The 24125-nt window shown below is 42.0% G+C and overlaps 1 protein-coding gene and 1 long non-coding RNA gene across 20 annotated transcripts in view; one reads left to right on the top strand and one right to left on the bottom strand.

Moving 5' to 3' along the window:
- LOC309701947 overlaps nucleotides 1-12513 on the top strand; it is a 45445-nt gene extending 32932 nt beyond the window's left edge. The window contains exons 2-3 of the long non-coding RNA XR_014275318.1: nucleotides 9230-9349; nucleotides 10512-12513. This is a non-coding gene — a long non-coding RNA (uncharacterized lncRNA). The remainder of the gene's footprint in view (nucleotides 1-9229; nucleotides 9350-10511) is intronic.
- The window catches only part of LOC309701940 (receptor-type tyrosine-protein phosphatase delta-like), a 409167-nt gene that overhangs the window by 79696 nt on the left and 305346 nt on the right, over nucleotides 1-24125 (bottom strand). The gene's annotated exons all lie outside the window — the stretch shown is intronic.

Below are 24125 nucleotides of genomic sequence, written 5' to 3' on the forward strand. Positions count from 1 at the left end.
TGGTTTGACCTTAATACGGGTTACCAGAATCAGTCATTCACAGAGGTGATGTAGGAGCAACCTTCAGTGCAAATAATTGTTGTGTGATGTTATCTTCCGATATATTTCCGGGGCAGTGCACAAAGAGCCAGTGACACCGGCACTAATGGAAGGATTGGGAGAGCCGCTCCATTTTCTTTTCTGCTCAAACTTGGATTTCAAACAAAAAGTAAGAGGTGTTGGACCTAAATGGAAATTTCTTCTCTTCTTGATAACTCCCAACCCAAATGAATAAATGATGCGAACGTGTTTATTAGCTGCAAAACCCATTTAAAAGTCAAACTCTGACATGACACAGAAGGGGAAACATTTCAAGAAACGCTGTCGGTAAACTGACACTGCATAAATAAGCTCACATCTTCAGGTTTTTGTTGGTTTGGTTTGATTTTTTTGTTTTCTGCTTCAAGTACCTGCTACAGGAGAGCTATCCGAGCAGTCGATGGTAAAAGTGAGGACCGGGGCTAATGATATCGATTCTTTTTGTATCATCCCAGTGGGGTTCAGAGGATCTTGGAGATGTGCATTCATTACAAGCCTGTTTGATATTGGCTTAACTCACAGTCAAACACTGCATTTAGAAATGCTGGTTCTCAAAGACATCCGAGTCTGGGTTTCGTTCACAATGGCCAAAACATTCCCAGCTATCAGGATTCGCCGTAGACTTAAGTTTGATCTGCCGAGCCATTAAAGAGCACGAATCAAAGAGAGGAAAGAAGAACATTAATAAACCGACTTTTAGCTGAAACCTCTATTGGGTCCAAGATGGCTTGGTTTTCACAATTATACTGACTGACATATTCAATTTCATTTGCATGAAAGGGGCCATTTCCTCTCTGAATCTTTAACTTGCAGGGTGAGGTGGGGTTGCGGAGGGCGATAATTAATCCTAACACATTGGGTGGCAGTCTGCAAATACTCTGCTCCATTTTGGACGTACGCATGGAAGAAAGGAACATTTAAGGATGTCATTAACCTCATTCGACATCTTTTAAGCCCCAGCATATCAGCTGTGTGATATTGATGAATTGTCACAATTCGAGCAAGCAACACAAATTAGACTGGAAGGGGCGGCTGGTGTCAGGAGAGGGTAAAAGTGACACATGTGGTGTGTATATATATATATATGCCTCAGATGTTTGACTTACTTATGACTTATAATCCTTTGAGTATTCTGCAAGTCAAACAGCTGCAGTAACTTTGTTATAATAGTTGAAAAAAGGAAGGTAAACAGTGACGGGCTCATTGGTGATTGTAGTTCAGTTAACTGCCTGCACAAAGTCTAGAGATGTCTGACCTCATGCCAAAAACCAAAGCAGAATGTCTTAACAGCAGATGCACAAAAACAGAGCCAAACAACATAAAGGGAGGGCGGGGAAAAAACCACAAACCAAAAAGGAACCAAGACAAACCGCACATGCCAATCTTTGGCCACTTCACAGCTCGCTATCTGCAGTGTTATGATAAAAAAATGTATCTCTTATAATGCGGGGGAAACAAACTCCACATTGTACGCGCTGACAAAGGATCTCGGCAGAAAGAGCGAGAGAGAAAGAATCGGAGCCTAATTAGAACTGTTGGCTGATTTGCATTGCATGCTCATCGGTAATCTTGCCTTAAATGGAATCTGAAATTCTTATTGCAATTAGTGATTACTTGAGAAGGGATATGGCCCCCGAATGATTGTTAATTACTAGATCAGGAATAGTACATTAATTCACTGCAGAGGTTTTAATGCAGTGCAATGATGGGGACCCACTCTTCCATCAATATTGTGCTGCTTGTCACACATAATGAAGTTCATAATGCAAGCCTTCTCCCACACTGCCCCCACCGCCACCAGCCCCTCCCCACTGCTTAAATGTGCTCTCTAAGCAAAATTTCAAACAGTCATTATGTAAAACTAATCCAATGGAATATACAAAAATGCAGCCTAATGACACATTAATATAGAGACTGCATATAGGTAATAGGGCTGCAGGTCCATTTCCTGATAGGGTCACGGTCTCTTATCTGGCTCATGAGCTAAAGAGAGGCGGATATGAATAAATAAATGTATATCAGTGCATTGAACGTGGCTTTAAAGCCAGAATAAAAGCAGTAGGACACATAATAGCATGCAAACTCAAATACTCAACCCAGTGACTAAGGCTGCTTAAAAAAACATATTCCGATGGGACTGTCTTAACCCCGGCCGGTGTGTATTACTCATGCTCAGTGGCGCTCCTATGGAAGGTCTGAGCTTCTGGCTACAACTCTGCTGGAGTAAGGGCACTTGTGCGCAGACAACAGCAACCGCTTCAAAAAGAATGGCTAATGCTCTTGTCCCACATTCGATGCACTGACAGAATCTCTGATGGGGGGGCAGAAGCGCAAATCGTGCACATATACATGCATGCACAAGCACATGCTCTCACGAGTATTCGAGCATTCCTGTTGGATGGCGGAAGCATTGCAAATGGGCGAACGATGTTAATAAATTGACTGACGTGGGGCGACAGAAAATCGTGAAGGGGTCCATTAAATAAGCACATATTGAAGAGAGGCAAGTTTGGATGAGATGGAAGCCGAAGGGGTCCCTGTTCAATTATCATCGTGGATTCATAAAGGTAAAAACCTCTCAGTTCTGGAGAGACGGAACCGCATGGGTTATGCACGCCTCTTCTGCGGCGTATCCCGACATTTGCATAGGAAAACTCTCTCTCTCTCGCTCTCCCTCACTTCCCGTGCTTATCTTTCTACCAGGCACGCACCCGAAAACAAGCTACCGCCGTCTCCCGAGGGGCACATTAGCGAGGCAGAGGGATCCAGTTTGTCACTTAATAAAACGGCCCACTCAAACAGATGGCTTTGTTCAAACGGCCCCCGACGCTCTAAAAGCTGGGACCGGATCACCGCCGAGGCAAATCAGACGCAGGAATGCCCACCTCCCTTTGCGGTGGAAACCAAACAGAAGGAAACATATAAATATTGAATTGCACCACTGTTGGTGCGAAACCGTCCGCCTGTGAGAAAAATAAATAAATATGAAGGCTGAAGAAGAAGTGGGAGGTTGGGGGGCGGGGCTGGGGGAACACTCAGCTTCCCTGTTGGAAATTCTGAACATCTGGGCTGAGGTTGTCAAAAGCCACTGCAAAAGAAAAAAAATATAAAAAATAATAATAATACAGAGGGTTCACTTTCAATAAGACTTCATTTTCATCCCTGCTCATTCATTATTTGTTCATTTGTGCATGGATACACAAATCTGGGGCCAATTGGTGTGTGACCATTTGAGGAGAAAACAGTCGAGCAAGAAGTATGAAATTTGGATTTGTTTGTCTTGTTTGTTTTTCCCTCTAACGTCTGAGGGGAGGGGAGGTGGGGGGTGGGGGAAGGGGAAAAAAAAGAAAAGAAAGAACATAGATAAGCAATTCTAATTGTGCAGGCTTACTCTGTTTGGTAGTCAGTGCAGTCTATTTGCAAAAAGTTAATTATCTGATAGGATAGGCAGTGGCAGCCACTAACACAGAAAGCCATTCGTTCATTCTGTTATCCACTAGGCAATGGAACGATTCATTAAATGGCAGTGCTGCAGCAAAATGGCCAGTAGTTATCATGCTGAGGCTGCACAGACTTGAAAAGATGTAAAAAAAAAAAAAAAAAAAAAAAAAAGATAAACAGTCTTTGACCGTGTCAGATTCTTGTCAATATAATGATGTGTGTGATTCTTCTAATACAGAAATAATAATAATAATTGTAATAATAATACAAAGAAAAGATTTTAAACGATGATTTCATTTGTTGAGGGAAAAGGCTATCCAATCTGAGTTCTAGTTCACTAGCCTCACCCTGATTCCTGCCAAATCACTTAAATAAAATCTGTCTGGTAAAGTGAACAAGGCTAGAAGACCTCACAAAGCAACGCATCATGCAAAGATCTAAAGAAACAGATGAGAAACAAAGTCACTGGCATCTATCAGCCAGGAAACTGTTACAAAGCCATTGCCACAGCTTCGGGACTCCAGTGAATCACTGTGACAGCCACTACACCACAACTTGGAACAGAGGGAAACCTTTCCAGGAGTGGCCGAATTTACTCCAAGAGCACATCGACGAATCATCCAGGAAGTTACAAAGAAATCAGAACAACAGCTAAAGAACTATGGTCAGAGTTTATGATTCAACCATAAGAAAGAAACTGGGCAAAAATGGCCTCCATGGGAGATTTCCAAGGACAAAAACCACTGCTGACCAAAAAGAACATCTTGATGATCCCCGAGACCTTTTGGGAAAAAATATTCTGTGGATTGACAAGACAAAAGTTGAGCTTTTTCAAAGGTTTGTGTCCCGTTACATCTGGCATAAAACTAACACAGCATAAAAACAACAAACATGGTGGTGGTAGTGTGACGGTCAGGGGCTGCTTTGCTGCTTTGGGACCTGGAAGACATGCTGTAATTGACAGAACTAAGAATTCTGCTCTTTGCCAGAAAATCCTGAAAGAGAACGCCCGACCACTATTTCATGCCTTGAAGATCAAGCACAGTTGGGTTATGCAGCAGGACAATGATCCAAAATACACATGTCCGCATCTGAATGGCCACAAAAAAACCCCCAAAATGATGGTTTTGGAGTGGTCTAGTCAGTCTGGACTCAAATCTGATTGAGATGCTTTGGCAAGATCTTAAAAGGCCGAATATATCAAAAACTCTCCAATGTGGCTGAATTACAACAATTCTACAAAGAAAACTGGCCAAAATTCTTTAATAGCAATGTGAAAGACTCATTTCCAGTTATTACAAATGACTGATTGCAGTTCATGCTGCCAACTGTGGCACGACCTGTTATTAGGTTTAGGGGCAATTAGTTTTTGCACATAAGGCCAAATAGATTAGACGACTTTTTTCCCATTCTAAAAAGAAAACTGCATTTTGTATTTTGTCTAATATTAAAATTTGTGATCTGAAACATGTACATGTGACAAATATGAAAATTAGGAAATTAGGAAGAAAACAAATACTAATATATTATTCAATTCCTTTGTGTTTATTGTGTATTTTATATTGTTTCCTATATTGTGTATAGGAAATCAATATATAGGAAATAGGAAATGTATATATATATATGTATTGTGTATAGGAAATCAAATAACTACCATGTTCAGCCGGCTCTAATCGAGGGAGTATTTCACTATTCTTGGGCCTGCCCTATTTCTTTAAAGCATAAACTTCACATAATTGTCTTGCCCTCAACCACAGAGCGGAAAAGCTTGCCTCATATTTGTCTCCGTAGGAGCAGAGATGGATTATGTAGCAAATAATTCCACAGATTCGACATTGTATATTTAAACAGACTCTAATTTTATGGATAAGCAGTGCCAAGCCATTTCCGATGGATGCCAGTTGCCGGGCCATAAGAAGTGACACATTCCCTGCACTGTGTTTTCTTAGGCGCTTACAGGCAAACTAGCTCATGCTCCAGCAATCCTGCATGATGACAACTGGCTTCCTTTCAGCAGCTCAGCTATCCTGCAAATGCTCCTAAGTTCAGCAAACCAGGTTATATTAATAGCAAGCTTTTTAGGAAAATAAACAGACCTTTTATCCTGGTTTCTCCACATCCTCTGTACACCCAACCATCACATTATGCTAGTCTTCACATTCTCATTAAAATAAAATACAAATTCTTAAAAAAAACACACACACACAAAAAAAGAACAAAAAGAAGAAAAAAAATCCAAAATGAGCTCGTCTGAGTACTGTTCTCTGCAACCAGCTGTATTAATGGCTATCCTCACACCAAAATCCTATTACTGGGACAAATGATATAAAGGGGAGGTACCACAAACAGTCACTCAAGGACCAAAGTGACCTTTCATAGGCCACTAATTTTATGCAGCAGTGAAGGAATAGTACTGCATATAAAAGAGAGGAAGAAAATGGTAGTAAGTGGAAGGGTACTGAGATGAAAATCACCTTTTCCTTTATGAAGCCAACAGTGAGTATGATCTGTCAGAAACCAGTGGCATAGCTGTTAGTGACCAGGAATGTAATGACATGTCAATTATGACATATCATGTTTTCTTCCATATGTGAACAGAGTGGAAACTCAACGCATTGCTGTGTTTTGTGCTTATGTAAGTTAAGAAAACCTCCAATAAACCAGAGCCAGATGACTTGGGTTGTCCAGAAGTTTTGGACCCAATGAGAAGATCTCACCAACAGAACAGTGCCACAGAAGCCAGCACTGCTCGGAGCCCGTTCAACCTCAGTGCAGAACCAGTCTGCATGTTTCTTCCAAGACTGGAAGAATAAAATTCCAGCCAATTAAATATTTTGTGGAATTCCTTTTGGTAGCACCACAAAAGGCCAATAACAGCAGCTGTTCCAACTTTGGGCCCATCGCACCAGTGCCAGCTTTTTGGTACTGATGTTTGTTTAGGCGAAAATGTAAGGAAACTATTATTATGTCGATGGAAATGAGTTCTTTCAGGGTTCAAATGAGATTTGGAAATCTTGCGCTTTTACCTGTGAATGTTAGATTCAAACAGGTAATAAACGATAATTGTCTAAAATCTTATAATAGCTTAATTTACTGAGTGAGGTTTATAGTACAACTGGCTCATTTCGGCTCATTTTTCATAAAGATATCAGTTACTAACTACGTCAAAGTTTTGTATCTGATCTGCTGCATTTCATTTCATATCCGTATATATGAAAATGCCACGGGATTGTCCAAAAGAATCATCATTTGTAATTAGTTTGCCTTACATTAACTTAGCAACATACCCGATAGCAGGATAACACATTAGCTGTGTCTTAGTGGATTGTTTCTGTCAGCTACACATTATTAATATGTCGCCAACTAAACTGCATGCAGTAAATCTAAGATGAAGTCTTTGAATTCTTAATTGCGAACCCCTGAAGAAAACAGTTGAGCTTGTATGAGTGTGTGTGTGTGTGCGTCTGTGTGTGGCAAAGTCTTTGAAGAGCTACAGATGGGAAACAAATGAGGGCGGGTGGTATCAGGGTCAGTCTGGCGAATGGGGGTTTTTGACTTGGAAGCAAACAGTGCAATGTCACCCCAGGAGCAAAAAAACACCAACCCTCAGGGGGCGTAATTAAAATAATCCAGTAAAATTAAGTGCTTCAGATCATTTTGGAAAGACTCTTCCTTGATGTGTGCGCGTGTGGATGTGACGAAGATTCATGGGGAGGTGTAAAGAGTATATGTGTGTGTGTCCATGTGTCTGTTTACACTGACTGTGCGCTACTAGAGTCTCTGCTTTTAGAGTATTTGTATTTATCATAATCATAAGCCCGCTGCCACACATATCTGTGCAACGTGCCGCAACATCGCACTTCTGCTTCCATAATGTTTTGCTTTTATTTTTGTCCAAACTTTGAAACTAGTCTCAGGTTTCCATTGAACTGCTTGCATTTTGCGATTACCCCCCAAATAATTGCTTTAACCTTGGAAATATTTGCATCACTTTAAAGTTAAAATGAACACGATCAAAGTGATGAAATTACACAACCAATCACTTTTTTTAAATGAAAGAATGGAGACAAACAATATAAAAGAACAGCTTTTTCTGAGTTGGCCTATATTATAGCCTTTCATATTTGTTTTGATTTAATGGAATATTCTGCGGTGAAGGGATATGAAAAATCTGGAGTCGATTGCTGATGATTTGAAGCCTCCGCAGGGCATGAGACTATTGGGGGCCGGAGATGTGGCCTCTGGACTGATGGAGTTGGTTACCCTTCCCTTCTTAGTCCTTTTCACCCTTCGCCAAACTGAGCTTCAGTTGACAGAGTGAGAGAGTACACAAAGGCGCCACCCTCAAGTGCAAATGTTTGCTGGCAGTAATGGGCTTTAGTCCACTAGGCGAGTAAATGTGGGAGTTTTTTTTAATGTGTGCTTTAAGTGTATGTACATAAGTGTGTGAACAGAAATACTGTACAGACCACGTTTATTTGTGCATCCAGACATAAGTGCATACTTGTGTATTTTTCACAATACAGCTGAAGTGTTTACACCCGTTCTAAGTTAACAATTGGAGTACTTCCTTGTACCCTCGGTCTATTTGTATAATAGCAGCAGACATTCAAGCAAAAAACATCCTTTTTGCAAGGATGGAAAGGTACCACCTTAAAATCAGTACAAACAGGACCGAGACAGTAATCAGGAGACCATGCCCCTAAAATGATGCCATGGACTGTGCCCTACTTGGACAATCTTTTTCTGAAAAACAGATGGGCAAGTGCCTCCAACTCGTCACAAGGGTTATCAAATGAAGCCAGGGCTTCTTTGAAAGCTCAGACTGTGCATAAGAAAACAAACAAACTGAAAAAAAACTTATTCTTTGGCACAAAACTGCAAGACTAACTTTGATAAAGATCATTAAAAAGAGCCCTGATGAATATTGTGGGGACATTCTTTGATCGCACGATGCCAACATGAATTTGTTCGGCTCAGATGAGGCCCAGTGTATCTGGCACGAACGTTAGCCAGGACTACCACAGTGAATACATAATCCCAACAGTGGAAGTGTGATGCAATGAGCAGGGGCACAACCAAGGGGGGGCCAGGGGGGGAACTGGCCACCGCTAAAATTTACTCTCTTTTTACCTATATTTGACAGCAGCGTAATAAAACTGGAAATTTTGTTTTTGTTGTGTCACCCTAATATTTATAGTGGCCCCCCTAGGCAAAACTTCTGGAGGCTCCCCTGTCAATGAGGTTGCATGAGTACAAAAAAAGGTGTCGGGGGATAAAACCAAAAGACAACAGCACGAATCCCAGTGAACACACCAAGGTAATGCTTGACAAGATGACTCAAGTTTCCCAAAGCCTGGCAGAAAAGGAATATTCCAGAAAATAATGATCCAAAACAGACTGCCAAAAATTATGAGAGTTTCTAAAGAGGGGAAAAAAGTAGAAACTATGACCAGGCCAAGTGTGTTGCCTGACTTGAATCAAACTAAAGACATTTGTTATACTTGTATCCTCCACACTGGGATGTTTTTGCCATAAAAGTTCATATCTGGAACTTTAAATATATTCAAATGTGATAAATAATGTTTGAATACCAGGATCGAAATGTGCTTTGGCTGTTTCTGCCAGATTCCATTGTGGATAAAGTTTTATCCAAGTTTCAAATCTGCTATTAATTTGTTTTTCACTCTTATCTGAATCATTCTAACAGCGCAAGTGGGTATCGACTGGAGTTATTTTATTGTGGAGCAGTGAAACCGCCAAGGAGCGAGAGATAAAGTTAAAAGCCGGTGGCATTGTCACAAAATGCCACGAGGTACTATGATCCCCGGTAAGTAATGACTTCATTTGTCTTCTCACATTGATTAAAGGATAAATAGTAAGCCTACAAATTGACTTGGCGTGAACATCGTGAATACTCCAGGAAATCTAGTGCACTTGAAGGTTTAAAGTGTGAGACTTGTCAAAGATAGGACTGAACTGATGGGGAGGTAGTCGGTCACGTCAAACAAGGGTCCTTGACAATGGTGTGAAATGGGAGTTATCCAACGCATCGCACGGATACGATTCAAGTGTAAGATCTCATAAGGATGTAAAGTATCTGCAATTAATAGTCAAAGTCGCAAACTGCATCCATAATTGTCGGGACTAGCGTAGCTTTCTGCATATGAATAAAACTCGGATGTGGCTTGCAAATGAGTCTCCCTTAACACTTGTGTATCTAAAAAGTACTGACATCACTTCAGCACGCATCTCATTGAATGAGATATCAGCGCTAATGCAGTTTTATCCACTCATTCATCCCTGTATGAGAGGCTTTTTCCTTCCATTCCTCTCTCATGCTCACTTTTTCCCCCCCATCCATTTTTATAGTAATCATCATACATTAGTATAGATGGCTTTAAGAATAAACGAATCCGATGTAATGTAGTGTATTCACCAGTGAGAAACCATCCGGAAAGTTAATACAGTAGAGAAAATGCAGCATTATAAGGAGAAAAAAGAAAAAGAAAAACAGGTCTGCGATGAATGTTGTTTGCCTTTAAAGGAGGCCTAAAACCTACGTTTGTGTAATGTACCGGTAAATAGCAGAAGAATTATGTTTATAGCAGAGTTCTCCTTGTGTTTTTGGAATGGATATTTTCACTCTGCAGCATGTGAGGCGAGTGCGCCGCCATTAATCATTCCACAGGTGCGGCAGCACTGTCAGAAGCCATACGTCCCTTTGCCTTTCCAACCTGGGTGGAAAGTGGAATGGAAAGGAAAAAGGAGGGAAGGAGGGTTGGTGGCTGGAGGTGGAGGGTGAACACATCCCTAAAAACAATTTCACTTCCTCTTCTTCCTCTGCACTGGATTTGTCAGTGAGGGGGGTTCGAAGTCCAGATTAATTAGATCCATTTTGTGGTCCATCTTTGTTTTTGGTTTTTTTTGCTTTGCTTTGTTTTTTTCCCGCCACTTCCATGACTCTTTTCTTTTCTTTGTCTTGCCTACAGTCCTTACTGCCATCCCAGCGCCATTTATCACGTTGCCATCTCGACAGTGCCTTCCCCCTTCCTTGCTGGGAAGCCATTAGAGCATCTCTGCATCGTGGCGGCCAGATTGCATTCCGGTCCCCACTCGCGACATTTATCATCTTTTGTCCTAAGTTTTTATCTGCCCCTGCCCTGTGTGAAGCCCTATCTGCAATGCCCACTATAATGAAACACTGGGAGGTGAGGCTCAAGTAAATAACCTAATTAAACCTAGCAAACAGGGACAAAGGGGGGGGGGAAATTCACAAAAGGCCTTTGTGAGAATGCCAGAGGAGGAACACTCACAGATGGCAGCGAGGAAGTCGAAGCAGCGATGTGGCACGCGGCCCATACCACCTTCTCATCTCAGTATTTATAGTACTCCTACTGGTGCTGTTGTTTGTCCAAAGATGTCCTCTTTACGTGATTTGGATCAACGCAGAATGACAGTTTATATTTAGACCGGCGATACGCTGATTACTTGTCAGGAATCGGGTTTGTAAGACAAGAAATGTTCCTGTAAAGCAAGGGGATATATCTGTGATAAGGACCCAAAGCACTGAGTAATGGGTCCTAAGAGAAAATCTATCCTCCCTTCTCACTCGCTTTCACTCCTCTCTCTGAGTCTTAGGCAAAAAGTCGAGCCAGCTCTGATTGGTCTCATTAGGGACAAAACGAGGAATACTAATCATCAAAATTATCGACGGCACCCTTGCAAACAGTATCGAGTCAATGCAGTAAAATGTCAGGAGGGCATTAGTGGACAATTATTAATCCATATCAAGCTGGGGTGGACAATTTAATTATCACCTAATCAATATTTCCAGATCTTGTACAGATGTAGAGCAGTGACTCGATGGATAGATCTGCCTTTTGAGAAGCCCTTTATTGGATTAAAAAAAAAAAGGCAGCTGGGAACAGTAGTAGGGTGGCAGTAAACAAGAAAGTGCTTCTCTGCATGGCTGACCCAGGGCACACACTACAGCTTCTTCCGGTGATGAGCACCAGCTCCACTGCACATGGATACTTTAGGGAAAATTCAGCTTGTTTTTTCTGGGCACACACAGACACCTTGGATGCTTTTGTTGGTTTTGTGCTCATAATTTGACCCATGCGTTTTTCTTTTTGGTCTAATCTTGTTATCTCAAGCAACCTTGACCAAAGACGAGGCTCCGTTTGTGTTTATTGGAGCCTCTAACTTTATCATAACCTCGCAAAGCTCAGAAAGCCACAGCAGCGGTGTGCTGACTGCATTTCCTTTTTTCTTTTTTTTTAACAATCCCCAGCCCCGTGTCATTATTTGTGCAGCTCTTACTAGTAATTTGTTGCCATATTGTGTCATTGCCAGTAATGTTGCTTACTTTCTGCTGGTACTCTCTGTTTTCTCAGTGCAGCCTGAATAATTACTCTCATTGTACCTGAAACAAACTATCTCAAATATTGTCAGTCAAGGCTTTTGTGGGAGTGATGAGACAAAATGAATGCTGTGTAACAGGCCCTCGTGGATTTCAAAGACACTGCACAATGAGCCACGGCAAAACAAAAGTGGCTGTCTTCTATGAGATAGCAGTCATCTGAGATAAGAATACCCTCCCGTGGTTTGGTTTTGCTTTTTTTTTTTGTTTGCTATTATTGTAACTCTCCGTCTCCATCCCCCCGAATCACTTCAGCCACTACACAGCCTACTGATTACTACAAAGTCGCCTGGACCTTTGTTATTTTCACTATTTACTGCCTTACTGTGTGTTGCCATGGATTATTATTTTGGCGTAAGGCTGCATTTTCAGAGCACTCTTTCCCCCCCCCTCACATTATAAACCTGCAGTACTCTTATCTTTTTCCTGTAATGCTTCAGCGTCTGTCCGCTATAATGCCACAAGCCGAGAGGACCGCGAGCCAAAGTGCTTCTCTTTGTGCAAATGCTGTAAATAAAAACTCTCTTGGTTCACACAGTGTTGACTCTGAGCTCCGATGGAAGTTGGCTGGAAGTTAAATGCGGTGGCGCATACTTTCAAGATAAAAGTCAACTTTTTTTTTCTTTGCTTTTCATTGTGTATGACAAGAGACTTGAAATGAGATCAAAATGTGACATTCAATCCTAACTGCAATATCTTTAATCTGTTTACCTTTGACTTTCATTACCAAATTTCAGATCCTTAGAAAAAAACGGGGAAAAAAGAGTCGAGATCATTTCATAAGATGCCGAGAACCTAATCATATCGGCGGGATTAGAGTTGTAGGCTCCAGGATTACTTTTTGAAAATTATCTCTGAGCTTTGTAAAAGAAAAAAAAACCTCACTAAGCAGTGAAGAACTATAAAAGAAATCCCTGTAACTTGTATTAGCCTCCCCTTCACTTCAGTCCTATCACCTCATCTGGTTCAAATGCCTTTAAAAGTCAATCCATCCATTCTTTTAGTTAATCGTCAACTAAGCTCTTTTCTCTCCCGTAGCTTTATTTTCTGTCGCCCAACTTGTAATCTCTCAGCATCCGTGGTATTTTGACATTAGCACACTGTACAAGCAGCACATTGATGTGGCAGGCATGGGTCAGCATGGATTTTGCACACCATCTGATCTATAATGCACCACAAGTACTGCCCATCTCTTGGTTCCATTAGGTGTCTAACATGCATGTGTGGAGAACATGCTTCTTTTATATACACGTATGCCACAGAGACAGTGAATATGTGTAATTCAACCCTGCACAGCAGCTACTTTTACCATCTTATGCTTTAGGAATGGGTGCTAGGATTGTGGAATGTGTTGCGAGCCAACAAGCTACCATTCCCTGCACACTGTTTGCACAAAGATTACACCTGTTAGGGATTATTTTCACTTTAAAACAGACAAAACAGGTGAGCCAATGGATTCAAATGAAGCAATCACAGGAAGACCACCTTGCAGCCTCAAAATGAACAAACAGGTGAGGGTAACAGATGCTATTAAATGATCAAGAAACATCTGTGACTACAGTATATACAGGTTGGACGGGTGGTGATTAAGGCTTTGTTTTACAGACAGACAATGCCTGCCTCGAGTCGTAGTCATGAGAATCTCCCCCTATGTCTGTGTACAAGTCTGATATCTCACTCAATGTAGCAAAACCACCATGCTGTGCTATTTAGCGTTTGGGTTTTCCATATTAATTATTTACCAAGTTGAATACTCAAAGAGACAAACCACTAAATTAGCTAAATAAAATCCCAAAAAATCTCACTGAAGAAAAAAAAAAATCAATCTTGGCCAACAGGGACCAAACCCCAGGGAGTGTTTTCAATCATCTGACTATATTTACTATATGACTATTCACATAGCCAGATGCAAACCTTCATAGTATGTGCAAAACATTGCAGTAGTTACAAAAATAGGGAAAATTAAATTCTTTTCAGTATTTAATTTCTGGCTTTTCATGCAAAGACTCTCTTAAATTTTCTATTTAACTGGTTCATTCTGTGGCACTTTGCTACCTGCTAACTCATTAGCGTCTCATGTCCTCATTTGCCAGATACACAAATAAGAATTTGATGGTAAAACTAAAGCCTATTGTTCTTGAATGTTTCTCCTTAAATCCCAGCAATGAGAGGGAAAGCACACGCAATTAAATTGTGCCATTTAATGAAAGGCGACAACAGATCGTGCACCGTGTGCAATTTCTGTCCCACCCGGTCACGGGCAGGGAGAAAGGTGAAGGGGTGTAAGGGGATCGTTGCGAGGCGCTCTGATCATGTATTTTTCTGCGCTCTGAGAGGCGGGAAAATCTTATTTGGAAAGTGTACTTAATGAAATCCATGTAGGCACAAATCCTGACATCACAGAGCACACTCTGTGCCGTCTTGTACCGACTATCAAGACGCAGGGAAAAGATAAAAGTGCAGGAATGACTGTTTAAGGAAGGAGCGAATGAGGTTGAATTTAGGAGGACTAAAGCAGTCCACCATGTTTTGATGAAATATTCCGGACTGCTTGTTTACCTTAATGGGGCTTGTAAAAGCTAACAAGGTCCCGCCTTTTGACTCAGGATTCCACGGTCATTCCAGCCTCTTTGTTGTACATTAATTATCTGCACTTAACTTGAAATATCCTTCATCGTGACTCAAGTGATGGGGGTGATTGGGGGTAATTAATTAGCTGATGAGAGGGTGATGAATGACATGAAAGATGGCACCAGGGGAGTATTAAAACTAAAGGGAAACAGACTGGTTATGGATGCTATGATGAATGCTGTCTAAACACTGCATAAATGTCCAGGGACCCGTCTGTAATTGTGTGTGTGTGTGTGTGTGTGTGTGTGTGTGTGAATACATATGATGTGATGGGCAGTTAGAGTGCTCCACCATTAGAAACAAGAGCTTGGCTCAGGCTCAACTTGAAAAGCCTATGGGTCTTGCTGTGGCGTGAGAGCATTTTCACCTCTCAATGGAGGCTTTCACTCTCATTTGCCATAACTAATAAACCACACTAAAGCAGTGTGTCACAATAAATCTCAGCTCCTCAAATGGCATGACTCATTTGCCGGTGCAGAGGAGCCAAAGAGGGAGAGAGAGAGAGTGTGTAAGGCGCAGGGCGTGTGAGCCGGTGTGCGCGAGAGTGAGTTAATGAGTGAGCGGGCGCGCAAACAAGAGAGAGGGCGGAGTGACAGGAAAGACTGACAGATGTAGTGTGTTTGAGAGGGTATTAGGTGAGAAAGATGGCTCTCCTAAGACGGACTTTGAGCACTCACTCCATCACAGCGCTGAATGTAAATCAGCTGTGACAGGAGGAGCTCGGGGCATAAAGATTTCCCAATCTGCATCACGCTTTGGCGAGTGCTGTAGGTAAGAAGGTTGGGATGTAAGCTTTTTGGCTAGGACTGAGAGATCGCCCGGAGGCGCTTCATGGAGATGAATGGTTTAGACCATTAACCCCACTGCAGAATCCCAACACCCCCCCAAGGCACACAAATGTGCTGCACTGAGATCAGTGCAACGTGTCGCACTTTTAGGACCCCCCAGTGTGAGACCAAAGCGCCAGCCTAGGGCCGGGTGTTACCCCCCCCCCCCCCCGCGTGCACACACGCGCCCAAACCGCACGCAGTTCTGAAGTGGGGAATTCAAAAGTGATTGCTACCCTCACAAGTCAGGGATGGGAGGGTTTCAACAAACAAATTAGTGAATTTAGCAACATTTATTTCCATTTTTCATGTGTAGTGGTTAACACAGTCGCAGGAACAAACAAAAGATCCCCAATTAAAGGGCAGAAGGATAGGCCCAGCCTAAGAAGGTCACAAGCTAGTGTACTCCTAGTGCTCATCCCAAGCCTGGATAAATGGGATGGTTGGGTCAGGAAGGGCATCCAGTATAAAAGCTGTGCCAAATCAAATATGCAGATCCATCTGCTGTTACTACCGCTTGGGAATTAAGTGAGCAACCAAACAAAAGTGCAGATTTTATCTTCAGAGATATTTTCAACAATTTACTGAATGACATGTAAATCCTGTCTCTGCAGCACAGTCATACTGTACACCACCGATTTCTGCGTACTGCTTATGACGTACAAATTAAACACTAGATTTTGGATGAGTTTGGTTGTGAATGATGCATACTTTTGTTTATGTAAATCGCAAAGTTTTGGTAATCATCAAATTATCATCACTGGCCTGATTTGCTAGCGCAAAATTGATGAACAAGTCATGAATGTGGAGCAGATGAAGGAACATTTTAGCCAAATGTACTGCACTAAGTAAACATGTATCCAGAAAAGTGCTCATTTCCAGCTTCATGATTATTTTAATTCTTGGACTCTGTAAGAGGAGTTTTGCACGACTCAAAGTTCAAAAATAATGATCTCACACTGGGCTTTGGTGCACCCCAGAATGATTATAGTTTTGTGTTGTCTAATTAGTTGCCTTTTTTATTTATTTAAAAAAAATTTTGAGGTTTTGTTGTTTGTTCAGTTCACTTTAGTTTCAGTTCATTTTTCCAGGGTAGTTAATTTCCATTTAGTTGTCAATGTTTGACAAAGTTTACTTCTAGTTTAGTTCTGAATAAGTTTTAATCATTATAAAATTGAGTCTTATTAGGGGTCAATTTAAAAAGTTCAAAACAGGTGCCAATTTTTTGACAGCACCTAACCCACAATCATGTGGAGACCCAGTCTGGTTTATTTTAGCTTATTCAATTCCATCTTATTTCATTTATACAGCACCACATCACAACAACAGTCACCTTAAAGTGCTTTATATTGTAACCCTTCAATAACATAGAGAAAACTCTAACAATCAGACAAACCTTTATGATCAGGCACTTGGCGACAGTGGGAAGGAAAAACTTCCTTTTAACAGGAAGAGACCTCTGGCAGAACCTTGGTAAGGGGGCAGACAATCTTAAGATAAGAAGATTTAAGATAAGGCTTAAAACTTTCCTTTTTGCTAAAGCATATAGTTAGGGCTGGATCAGGTGACCCTGAATCCTCCCTTAGTTATGCTGCAATAGGTGTAGGCTGCTGGTGGATTCCCATGATGCATTGAGTTTTTCCTTTTCAGCACCTTTCTCACTCAACATGTGTTAATAGACCTCTCTGCACTGAATCATACTTGTTATTAACCTCTGTCTCTCTTCCACAGCATGCCTTTTATCCTGTCCTCCTTCTCTCACCCCAACCGGTCGCAGCAGATGGCCCCGCCCCTCCCTGAGCCTGGTTCTGCAGGAGGTTTCTTCCTGTTAAAAGGGAGTTTTTCCTTCCCACTGTCACCAAAGTGCTTGCTCATAGGGGGTCATATGATTGTTGTGTTTTTCTCTGTATGTATTATTGTAGGGTCTACCTTAAAATATAAAACGCCTTGGCGCTGTATCACTAAAATCAAATTGAATCTGCTGTGACCGGTTAGGAGTGAAGAGAGGGAGACAGGACAAAATATGCACTGTTGATCATTTCACGTCATTACGTTCTTTTTATTTTCATTTTTGAAGCCTAGTTTTTATTGTCACTTCAAGACTAACATGAAAATAAGTCTCAGTATTATAACCTTCGTGCCGCCCCCACAGTTCAAGCAGCTGTTTTAGCCTCCTGTTCCAGCTCTTTAACTTTCATCTTATCAACAGCCTCTTGCAAACAAAAGATTTGAACAGCCTGTGGTTGGGGGCAGAGCTGTGTGCTCAGATGACCACATAAAGGACATCTCTCTCTATTAACAAGTCAATCTAAAGTTGGGAGATAAATCAGGTAGCATATGGGGAGCAGACAAACTCCAGCATGTTTTGGGAACATTATGACTCAAATCCACATGGAACCATTTTCACTTCTCTTTTCTACTTAAAAGACTTGAGTATGATTTTCTGTACTGTGAGTATAAAAGCATCTTTAGTAAGATTGCTGTGCAGACACAGAGGTTTTGTTCTCTCCCCTTCACCTGCACACTGCAGTAAAACATCATCTGGTCTGTGAGCGCTCGTGTATTTCAGACTTGACTAGCCGAGTAATCCCATCGCCACAGCTACGGCATCAATCCATTAATTGCACTGTCACTGTGGCAATGTCATGAAACACCTGCATTGTTATACAGTTCACTGGCACAGTGTGTGAAGGGTGATCAGATTTTAGTACGTGCGCCAGCAAAGCCCGAATCGTGCCAAGCGTAAGCCCGGCAGATGCAGAACAGCTGGCATTGTGTTCGTCTCACTGGCTGATCCCGGCTTCAAAGACGTGCTACGAGGTCCTCTTTCAATGAGAGTGTGTGCGCATGAGGGAGAGAAAGGGAGAGCAATTGTGTAAGAATCAAAACAAAACAAAAAAAAACTAGCATGACACACCGTGTTAACGTGGCCCTCTATTGTTTTGCTGACACCATAAACGCTCAACGGACAGATAAGGAGGCGCCAGGTTGACTGAAATCCATACCATTTCACAGTACGACAGACCCTGTCGTTTCATGGCGAGGGATTCAAATCTATGGAATTAGAAAAAGGGATTTGTGGAGTTTGTTGATTGCCACTCCAATGGATTTACAATTTGGATTAAGGTGCTTTTGTTCTGTCAATATTCCCACTCTGAGACGTGAATGGTACAGCATGCTTAATTTGCACCACCACTTTTTAGTCGGTTATTTCTTGAAGAAATAAGTGCACTCAGATGTGGCGTTACTAACCGTGGGGGCTAGCCTTTAATTACCTTCATCGGAGCCTGTACAACATCTCCATATAGCTTGTGATTATCTGCTTTTCTTGAGAGTGGGAGGGTCAGGGGTGTGATGAAAATTGCTTGGCTTTTGTGCGATTTTGTGGTCTAAGTGCGAGGCGAAATGACTGCGATCCATAGATGAGGCTAATGGCCTTAAATAATACACTTGGGCAAAGTTGCCGGAGAACTCGGCATCCATGGAGTTAATAATGGGCCTGATACAACCTTTACACATAATTGCACAGCACATTGTTGACATGGAGTTGGTACAGGCCTTTACAGCCAAAGAAAATGATAATGACTTCTTACTCGTTCAGTTCAACCTGCAAGCGAGCATCTTGCATTGCACCGATAACATTGTTTTATCTCAGATTCCCAGCCTTGTCACAAGGTCTTCATCCAAACAACTAGATGGTAATTAAATGCTGGCACTCTCAGCCGAAGGTGTTCTCACCGCATTTATTTGAAGTGTGAACATGATGCATGCTCTCCCCTTGTAGATATCGACGCTAGTTTTTAAGGATGTGCTGCGCTAAGATACGTTTTGAAATGAACGAGTGGAGCCAACAATGAGATTTCCACATGAGCAGCGTCCGGCAGAATGATGAACGAGGTGGTAGACTTGAAGAATTACAGTGATTTAAAGTTGGATCAAAACCCCCTCTGAGAGTACGGTTCTCCTCTTGCTTTGATGTCATTTCGTGTGGCTACACAAACATGTAACCTCGGCGCGCGCTTATTTGTGTGCCTAATTCCGCGTGTGCACCGCAGCGTGTAGGCTGCAGCTCTTAAAGAGTGCGTACTGTGCATTCACGTGTGTGCGTGCGCGCCCGGTTCCGTGGGTACGGGCGTAAAAGCGAACGGAATAGACTCAATTTAAATCAAATTAGCATGTAGGCAAATTAAGCAGACGGATTTAATTTGAGCTGTTGTAAAAATGCTAATTTCAGTACAGCCCGCAAGCTTATATGCAAATACAATACTATTTTACAATAATTCATATTAGGCAAGGCATGCATAAAACACACATTACATCCTAACGTCATCTGGGGAATTGAGTATCATTAGCTTTTGTACTCCTAACAAGGTGAAGCTTTTTAGCTGGTATGTGGGGCGAGCGTATGCATTAGAACTTCTCCACTTATCTGTGTGCATCGCTGCTGCTGCTGCAGCTTTATTCACAACACTGTAACGCTCATAGGAATGACAGTGTGTCTTTGCGTGTGTGCATAATTTGTTATAACTCGTCCAGCAGGCATGCCTCAAATTTTTTCGCATTCTGTTGCTGCATTACTACTAAACAGATGACACTTATACTCTCCTCTGCTGTCACAGTAGATACTGCTGGGTCATAACTTGCTTCTGCATTTAGTTGACTTATGGGGAAAGGACAGAATCTACTAGCATAGAAACATGGCTGCCTTTAGATGTTGTTGTATTTAATTCTGCCCTTAGCCGCCGCCCCCCATCAACTCTACTATGGCTTGCTTTTTTCACACTGCTGCAGCTCAGAAGAAGCACCACATCAATAGATGATGTGCTGTTTTCCTCCCATGTGGTTCACCTTTGATTGCAGGCTCCAAAGGTTTGCACATACATTAAGGTGTCTGTGGATGTTGTTAGCGCTTGGGTGGGCATGTTGCTCCATACTCGTGCGCGTGAGCGAGATGAAGTTTGGGTGTTAACATCTTAATGTGTAAAGAGGACGGAGCCTTGTCGATACTCGTTTGACGTGTTAAAGAGAATTGGGCTGGCTCGCTGTGACTCACCACGCCATCCACCAGCAATGAGGGCAATCAATTAAAACACTATTAGGCCAAGGGTTTGACATGGTCCAACACAGCATGGGCTAGAAAGTGTGTGAGTTGGGTTTCTCTACAGACGTAACTGAGCAAATTTGCAGCTGAAAGACCAGCTGATTTTTTACCTCCACCAGGGAGGTTATGCTTTTGTGGTAGCGTTCAGTTGTCTTGTCTTTCTACCGGTCTTTAAACACGACAGCTTGAAAGGTTCTAAATGAATTCTGGCGTCCATTAAAATGTGGCTCATATTCACCAAGGACTTTAAGTTCAACCTATTGATTTATTGGCTGAAAATGAACAAAAAGCCTGATAAATCAGAACCTATGAATCGTGCAAGTGTGCTTGTCAACACATAGAAAGTAGTGTGTAAAAATGTAAAATATGATGTCACACTTCATGAACATTGATAGACTGATCTGAAGGTCACAGAAATAACAGTAATCTGTACATAACATATCAGCATATATGGAGTGATATATGGGGATTCTAAAAAGATGTTACTTTGAACCTTTGACCTCGTCTCCAAGATCAGATGAGATCAAACTTTCATAAAATGTTTATATAGTTAGTTCGCATCCAAAATCATGTCACATTTGACCTCTGACCTCACTTTTACATTTCACAATCCACCTTTCGTTCAAGTTGACCCAAAAATGTATAAGTAAATATTGTCAACAGAAAGAGGCTGAGCTGCCTAGTTAGTAAGAACACTACTGTACACTAATACTAAATAATAAGCTCCAATTATGCACAAATCAATCCCTATTATCCTAAACCAACTCCCACATACTGTTATTAAAAGTGCAATCAAAGTAAACATCTGTTATGCTACCCTTATCAGATTTTTACCGCACTACAATCTTAAAAATACATTTAAAAAGAACAAATAAAACTAAATGAATATATAAAATATAATGCTGTTTCCCTTAAAGTAAATAGAGAGTGAGCTGTCTTGGGGAGACAACTAGGTTTTTGATGTCAGTGATGTGTGCTCATTGAGAAAAGAAAGATACAGTAAATTAGTTCGCAATATACACATCTGTAGCTGAATCAGTTTAATGATTAAGCTACATATTATTAAGCAGCCTGCTCTAAAAATACAGTAAAATATCACTCTTTGTCATCACAGCTGAGTTTTGAAACTGTTGTATATTACGATATGATTATAACATTATTACAGCAGTATGTTGTTACAATTACAGCACTATATTATTGTCTATTTCTGTTGTATATTGTGTTGTACATTATTTTTGTTGCATGAATGCCAGCCTTACCAGCATTGAACTGTTATCTAATAGTTTGACGCTGCCAAATTCTTCCTCTCTGTAATCTAAGTTATATTGCAGGTTGACTTGATTTTTCTGTGGCCCAGTAGCAAAATCAAGCCCCACACCTTGTGGAGACACGATCCAGTCCAAACCTGGTTTGGTTTTGCTTCATATCTGTGTTGGGCTCATGCAGCAAAAGCTCTATCGAGTTAAAGGAGACCCGAGTTATTTAGTTCTGGTGCCCACACCAAAGTTTTCGCTTTAACTTCATCCCTGCGCAGGTGGAGCTGTTTAATGCTTTAGGCTGTCCTCTCATCTCCAGTGAGTCCTGTTTGTATTACTGCTCAGTAAAAGACAGAGAAATTGTTTGTTGCCTCTCTCGCACTTTGTCCCCCCTTGGCTCGCTGGGGACAATTATGTCCCCCGCTCCTCCCCCCTTCGAGCTATTGCCGAAGCCCAATTTGCTACACAAATTAAACGGGAGGCATTTGAAGAGCAAGGGGAACAAGGTGAAGGAGAAAACAACAGAGAGCAACAGAGAGAAGGCCAAAGACACACAACAGCAGACCGAACAGACCTGCACAGAGATAAGGAAATACCCTTTTATATTTATTAAGAGAAGTGCATGTTTACTAGGAGTCCTTACTGTTAATTTTCTTAAAGAGTGCCCAACATGTGAGGTAGGACTGGCTCTAAGGCTCGTGCCATCTGTTGAACAGGCAGACTCAGCCATTTTCTGCACTCGTGTGTCTCATATCCTCCACCAGGTCCACAGCCTGAGGCTAGCTCACATCCAAATGGATCCAGAGCAGCAACAGTAGGGTTTTGGTGCTGAGGGGTTAGTCTGGAACAGACTAAACTGATGTGCACTGAGGTTCTCAGTGCACAGCACACATGCAGGGAGAGCCTTTGAGTGTCAGGGCTGGGCATGCACAAGCATCGGCACAGTGGAGGAAATTAAGGAGCTTCCGAGTCGCTGGAAGGGGCTATTGCACGGCTTCCAAACAACAAGGGAAGAAGGTGGGGAAAAGACAAAGACGCTGGCGGGGGAAACAAAAAACAGAAAGGAAGAAAAAAACAATACAACATCAGAAAGAAAAAGCCAAAGTAAGAACTGAGGAGAAAATTGGCAAGAGAGCGATTAGGAAGAAAAACAATAGAAAGAAGCCGGGGAAAGAAAAGGAGCAAACACGTGCATGTGGGAGATCAGGTGGCGCAGGAACAGAAAGGAGCAAATATAAATCCCAGAGCTAAAATGTACTGCCTGAAGTGGCTCTGCTTATGAGCAGCCATGTTTTCGCACACCTCGGCAGCAGACACAACAAGCACCGCGTCTCCGTGACCTCCCTCACTCCCACACACCCCTTCAGTCATTAGCAGACAGGCGCTGTGGCTACCTCGTGATAAGTGTGTGTGTTTTGGCTTTGAAATGATGACCCCGCACAGCTGTTAAAGTAGGGTACGGGGGTAGCCGCAGCTGCTAACAACCACACAGCCAAATGAAGGGAATTAATCGGGGGGTGGGGGTGGGTTGCAGGGGAATGGCGAGCACTGAGGCGTCAAGATTTGGAATGTCTGGAAGTTTCACCGAGGCAGTTGTCTGAGGTTGTCTGAGCAAATGTTATGTGAATTCACACTACGCCGAGGAAGATGGGAGTTTGTGAAAAGATGGCTTCCGAAGAGCCCGCTCAATGGTAACGTTTATCGACCGTTAATGCCATTTTGGGAAGGTCCCATAATTAAATTGTGTCAATAAATCCCGGAGCTGCACATAAAACCGGGGAATAAACGGAGAAGACGTTTTCAACTGTTTGCCTCTTCCCTGCTGAGAGACATATGTGGCTTGGGGGTAAGGGGGGGGGTTGGGCACAGAATAGAAAAATAAAACACAGTGGAGCGGATTGCAGGGAACATTTCTCAAGCACAAAGTTGAAAATTTCGCCCATCAATTCCACTTTGCGTTGGCTCTGTTGTCTGTGACCTTGGGTGAACGAGCCCTTCGTTCTGAGATATTCAGCTGAACTGAGGGGATTTCAGGCAGTGCAAAGGGAGCAATAAAATTTTTTATTCATCTCACTGTGACTCCAGTAGCTAATGATTCATGGATCTTAGTGTAAAAAAAAAAAAAAAAAAGTGGTGGGGGATGATGTGGGGGAGGGGGAGGTGGTCTTTTGGTGTAGGACCAGAGCTCAATGAGGTTTGAAAACGGTTGTCACACATCAATGGGCAGGTGTCTGATGTCAAGTAACTCAATTCCAAAGATTTCTCATTGCTAGATTCTTGGCTGAGGCGTGAGCGTTTCTGGTTTTTACTGCAGAAAGAAGTAGCTGGAAAATAAGGAGTTGAGATGAAGAGACTGATCATTGTGG

This window comes from Aulonocara stuartgranti, assembly GCF_965226115.1.
Source record: "Aulonocara stuartgranti genome assembly, chromosome: 3".
Lineage (NCBI taxonomy): Eukaryota > Metazoa > Chordata > Actinopteri > Cichliformes > Cichlidae > Aulonocara > Aulonocara stuartgranti.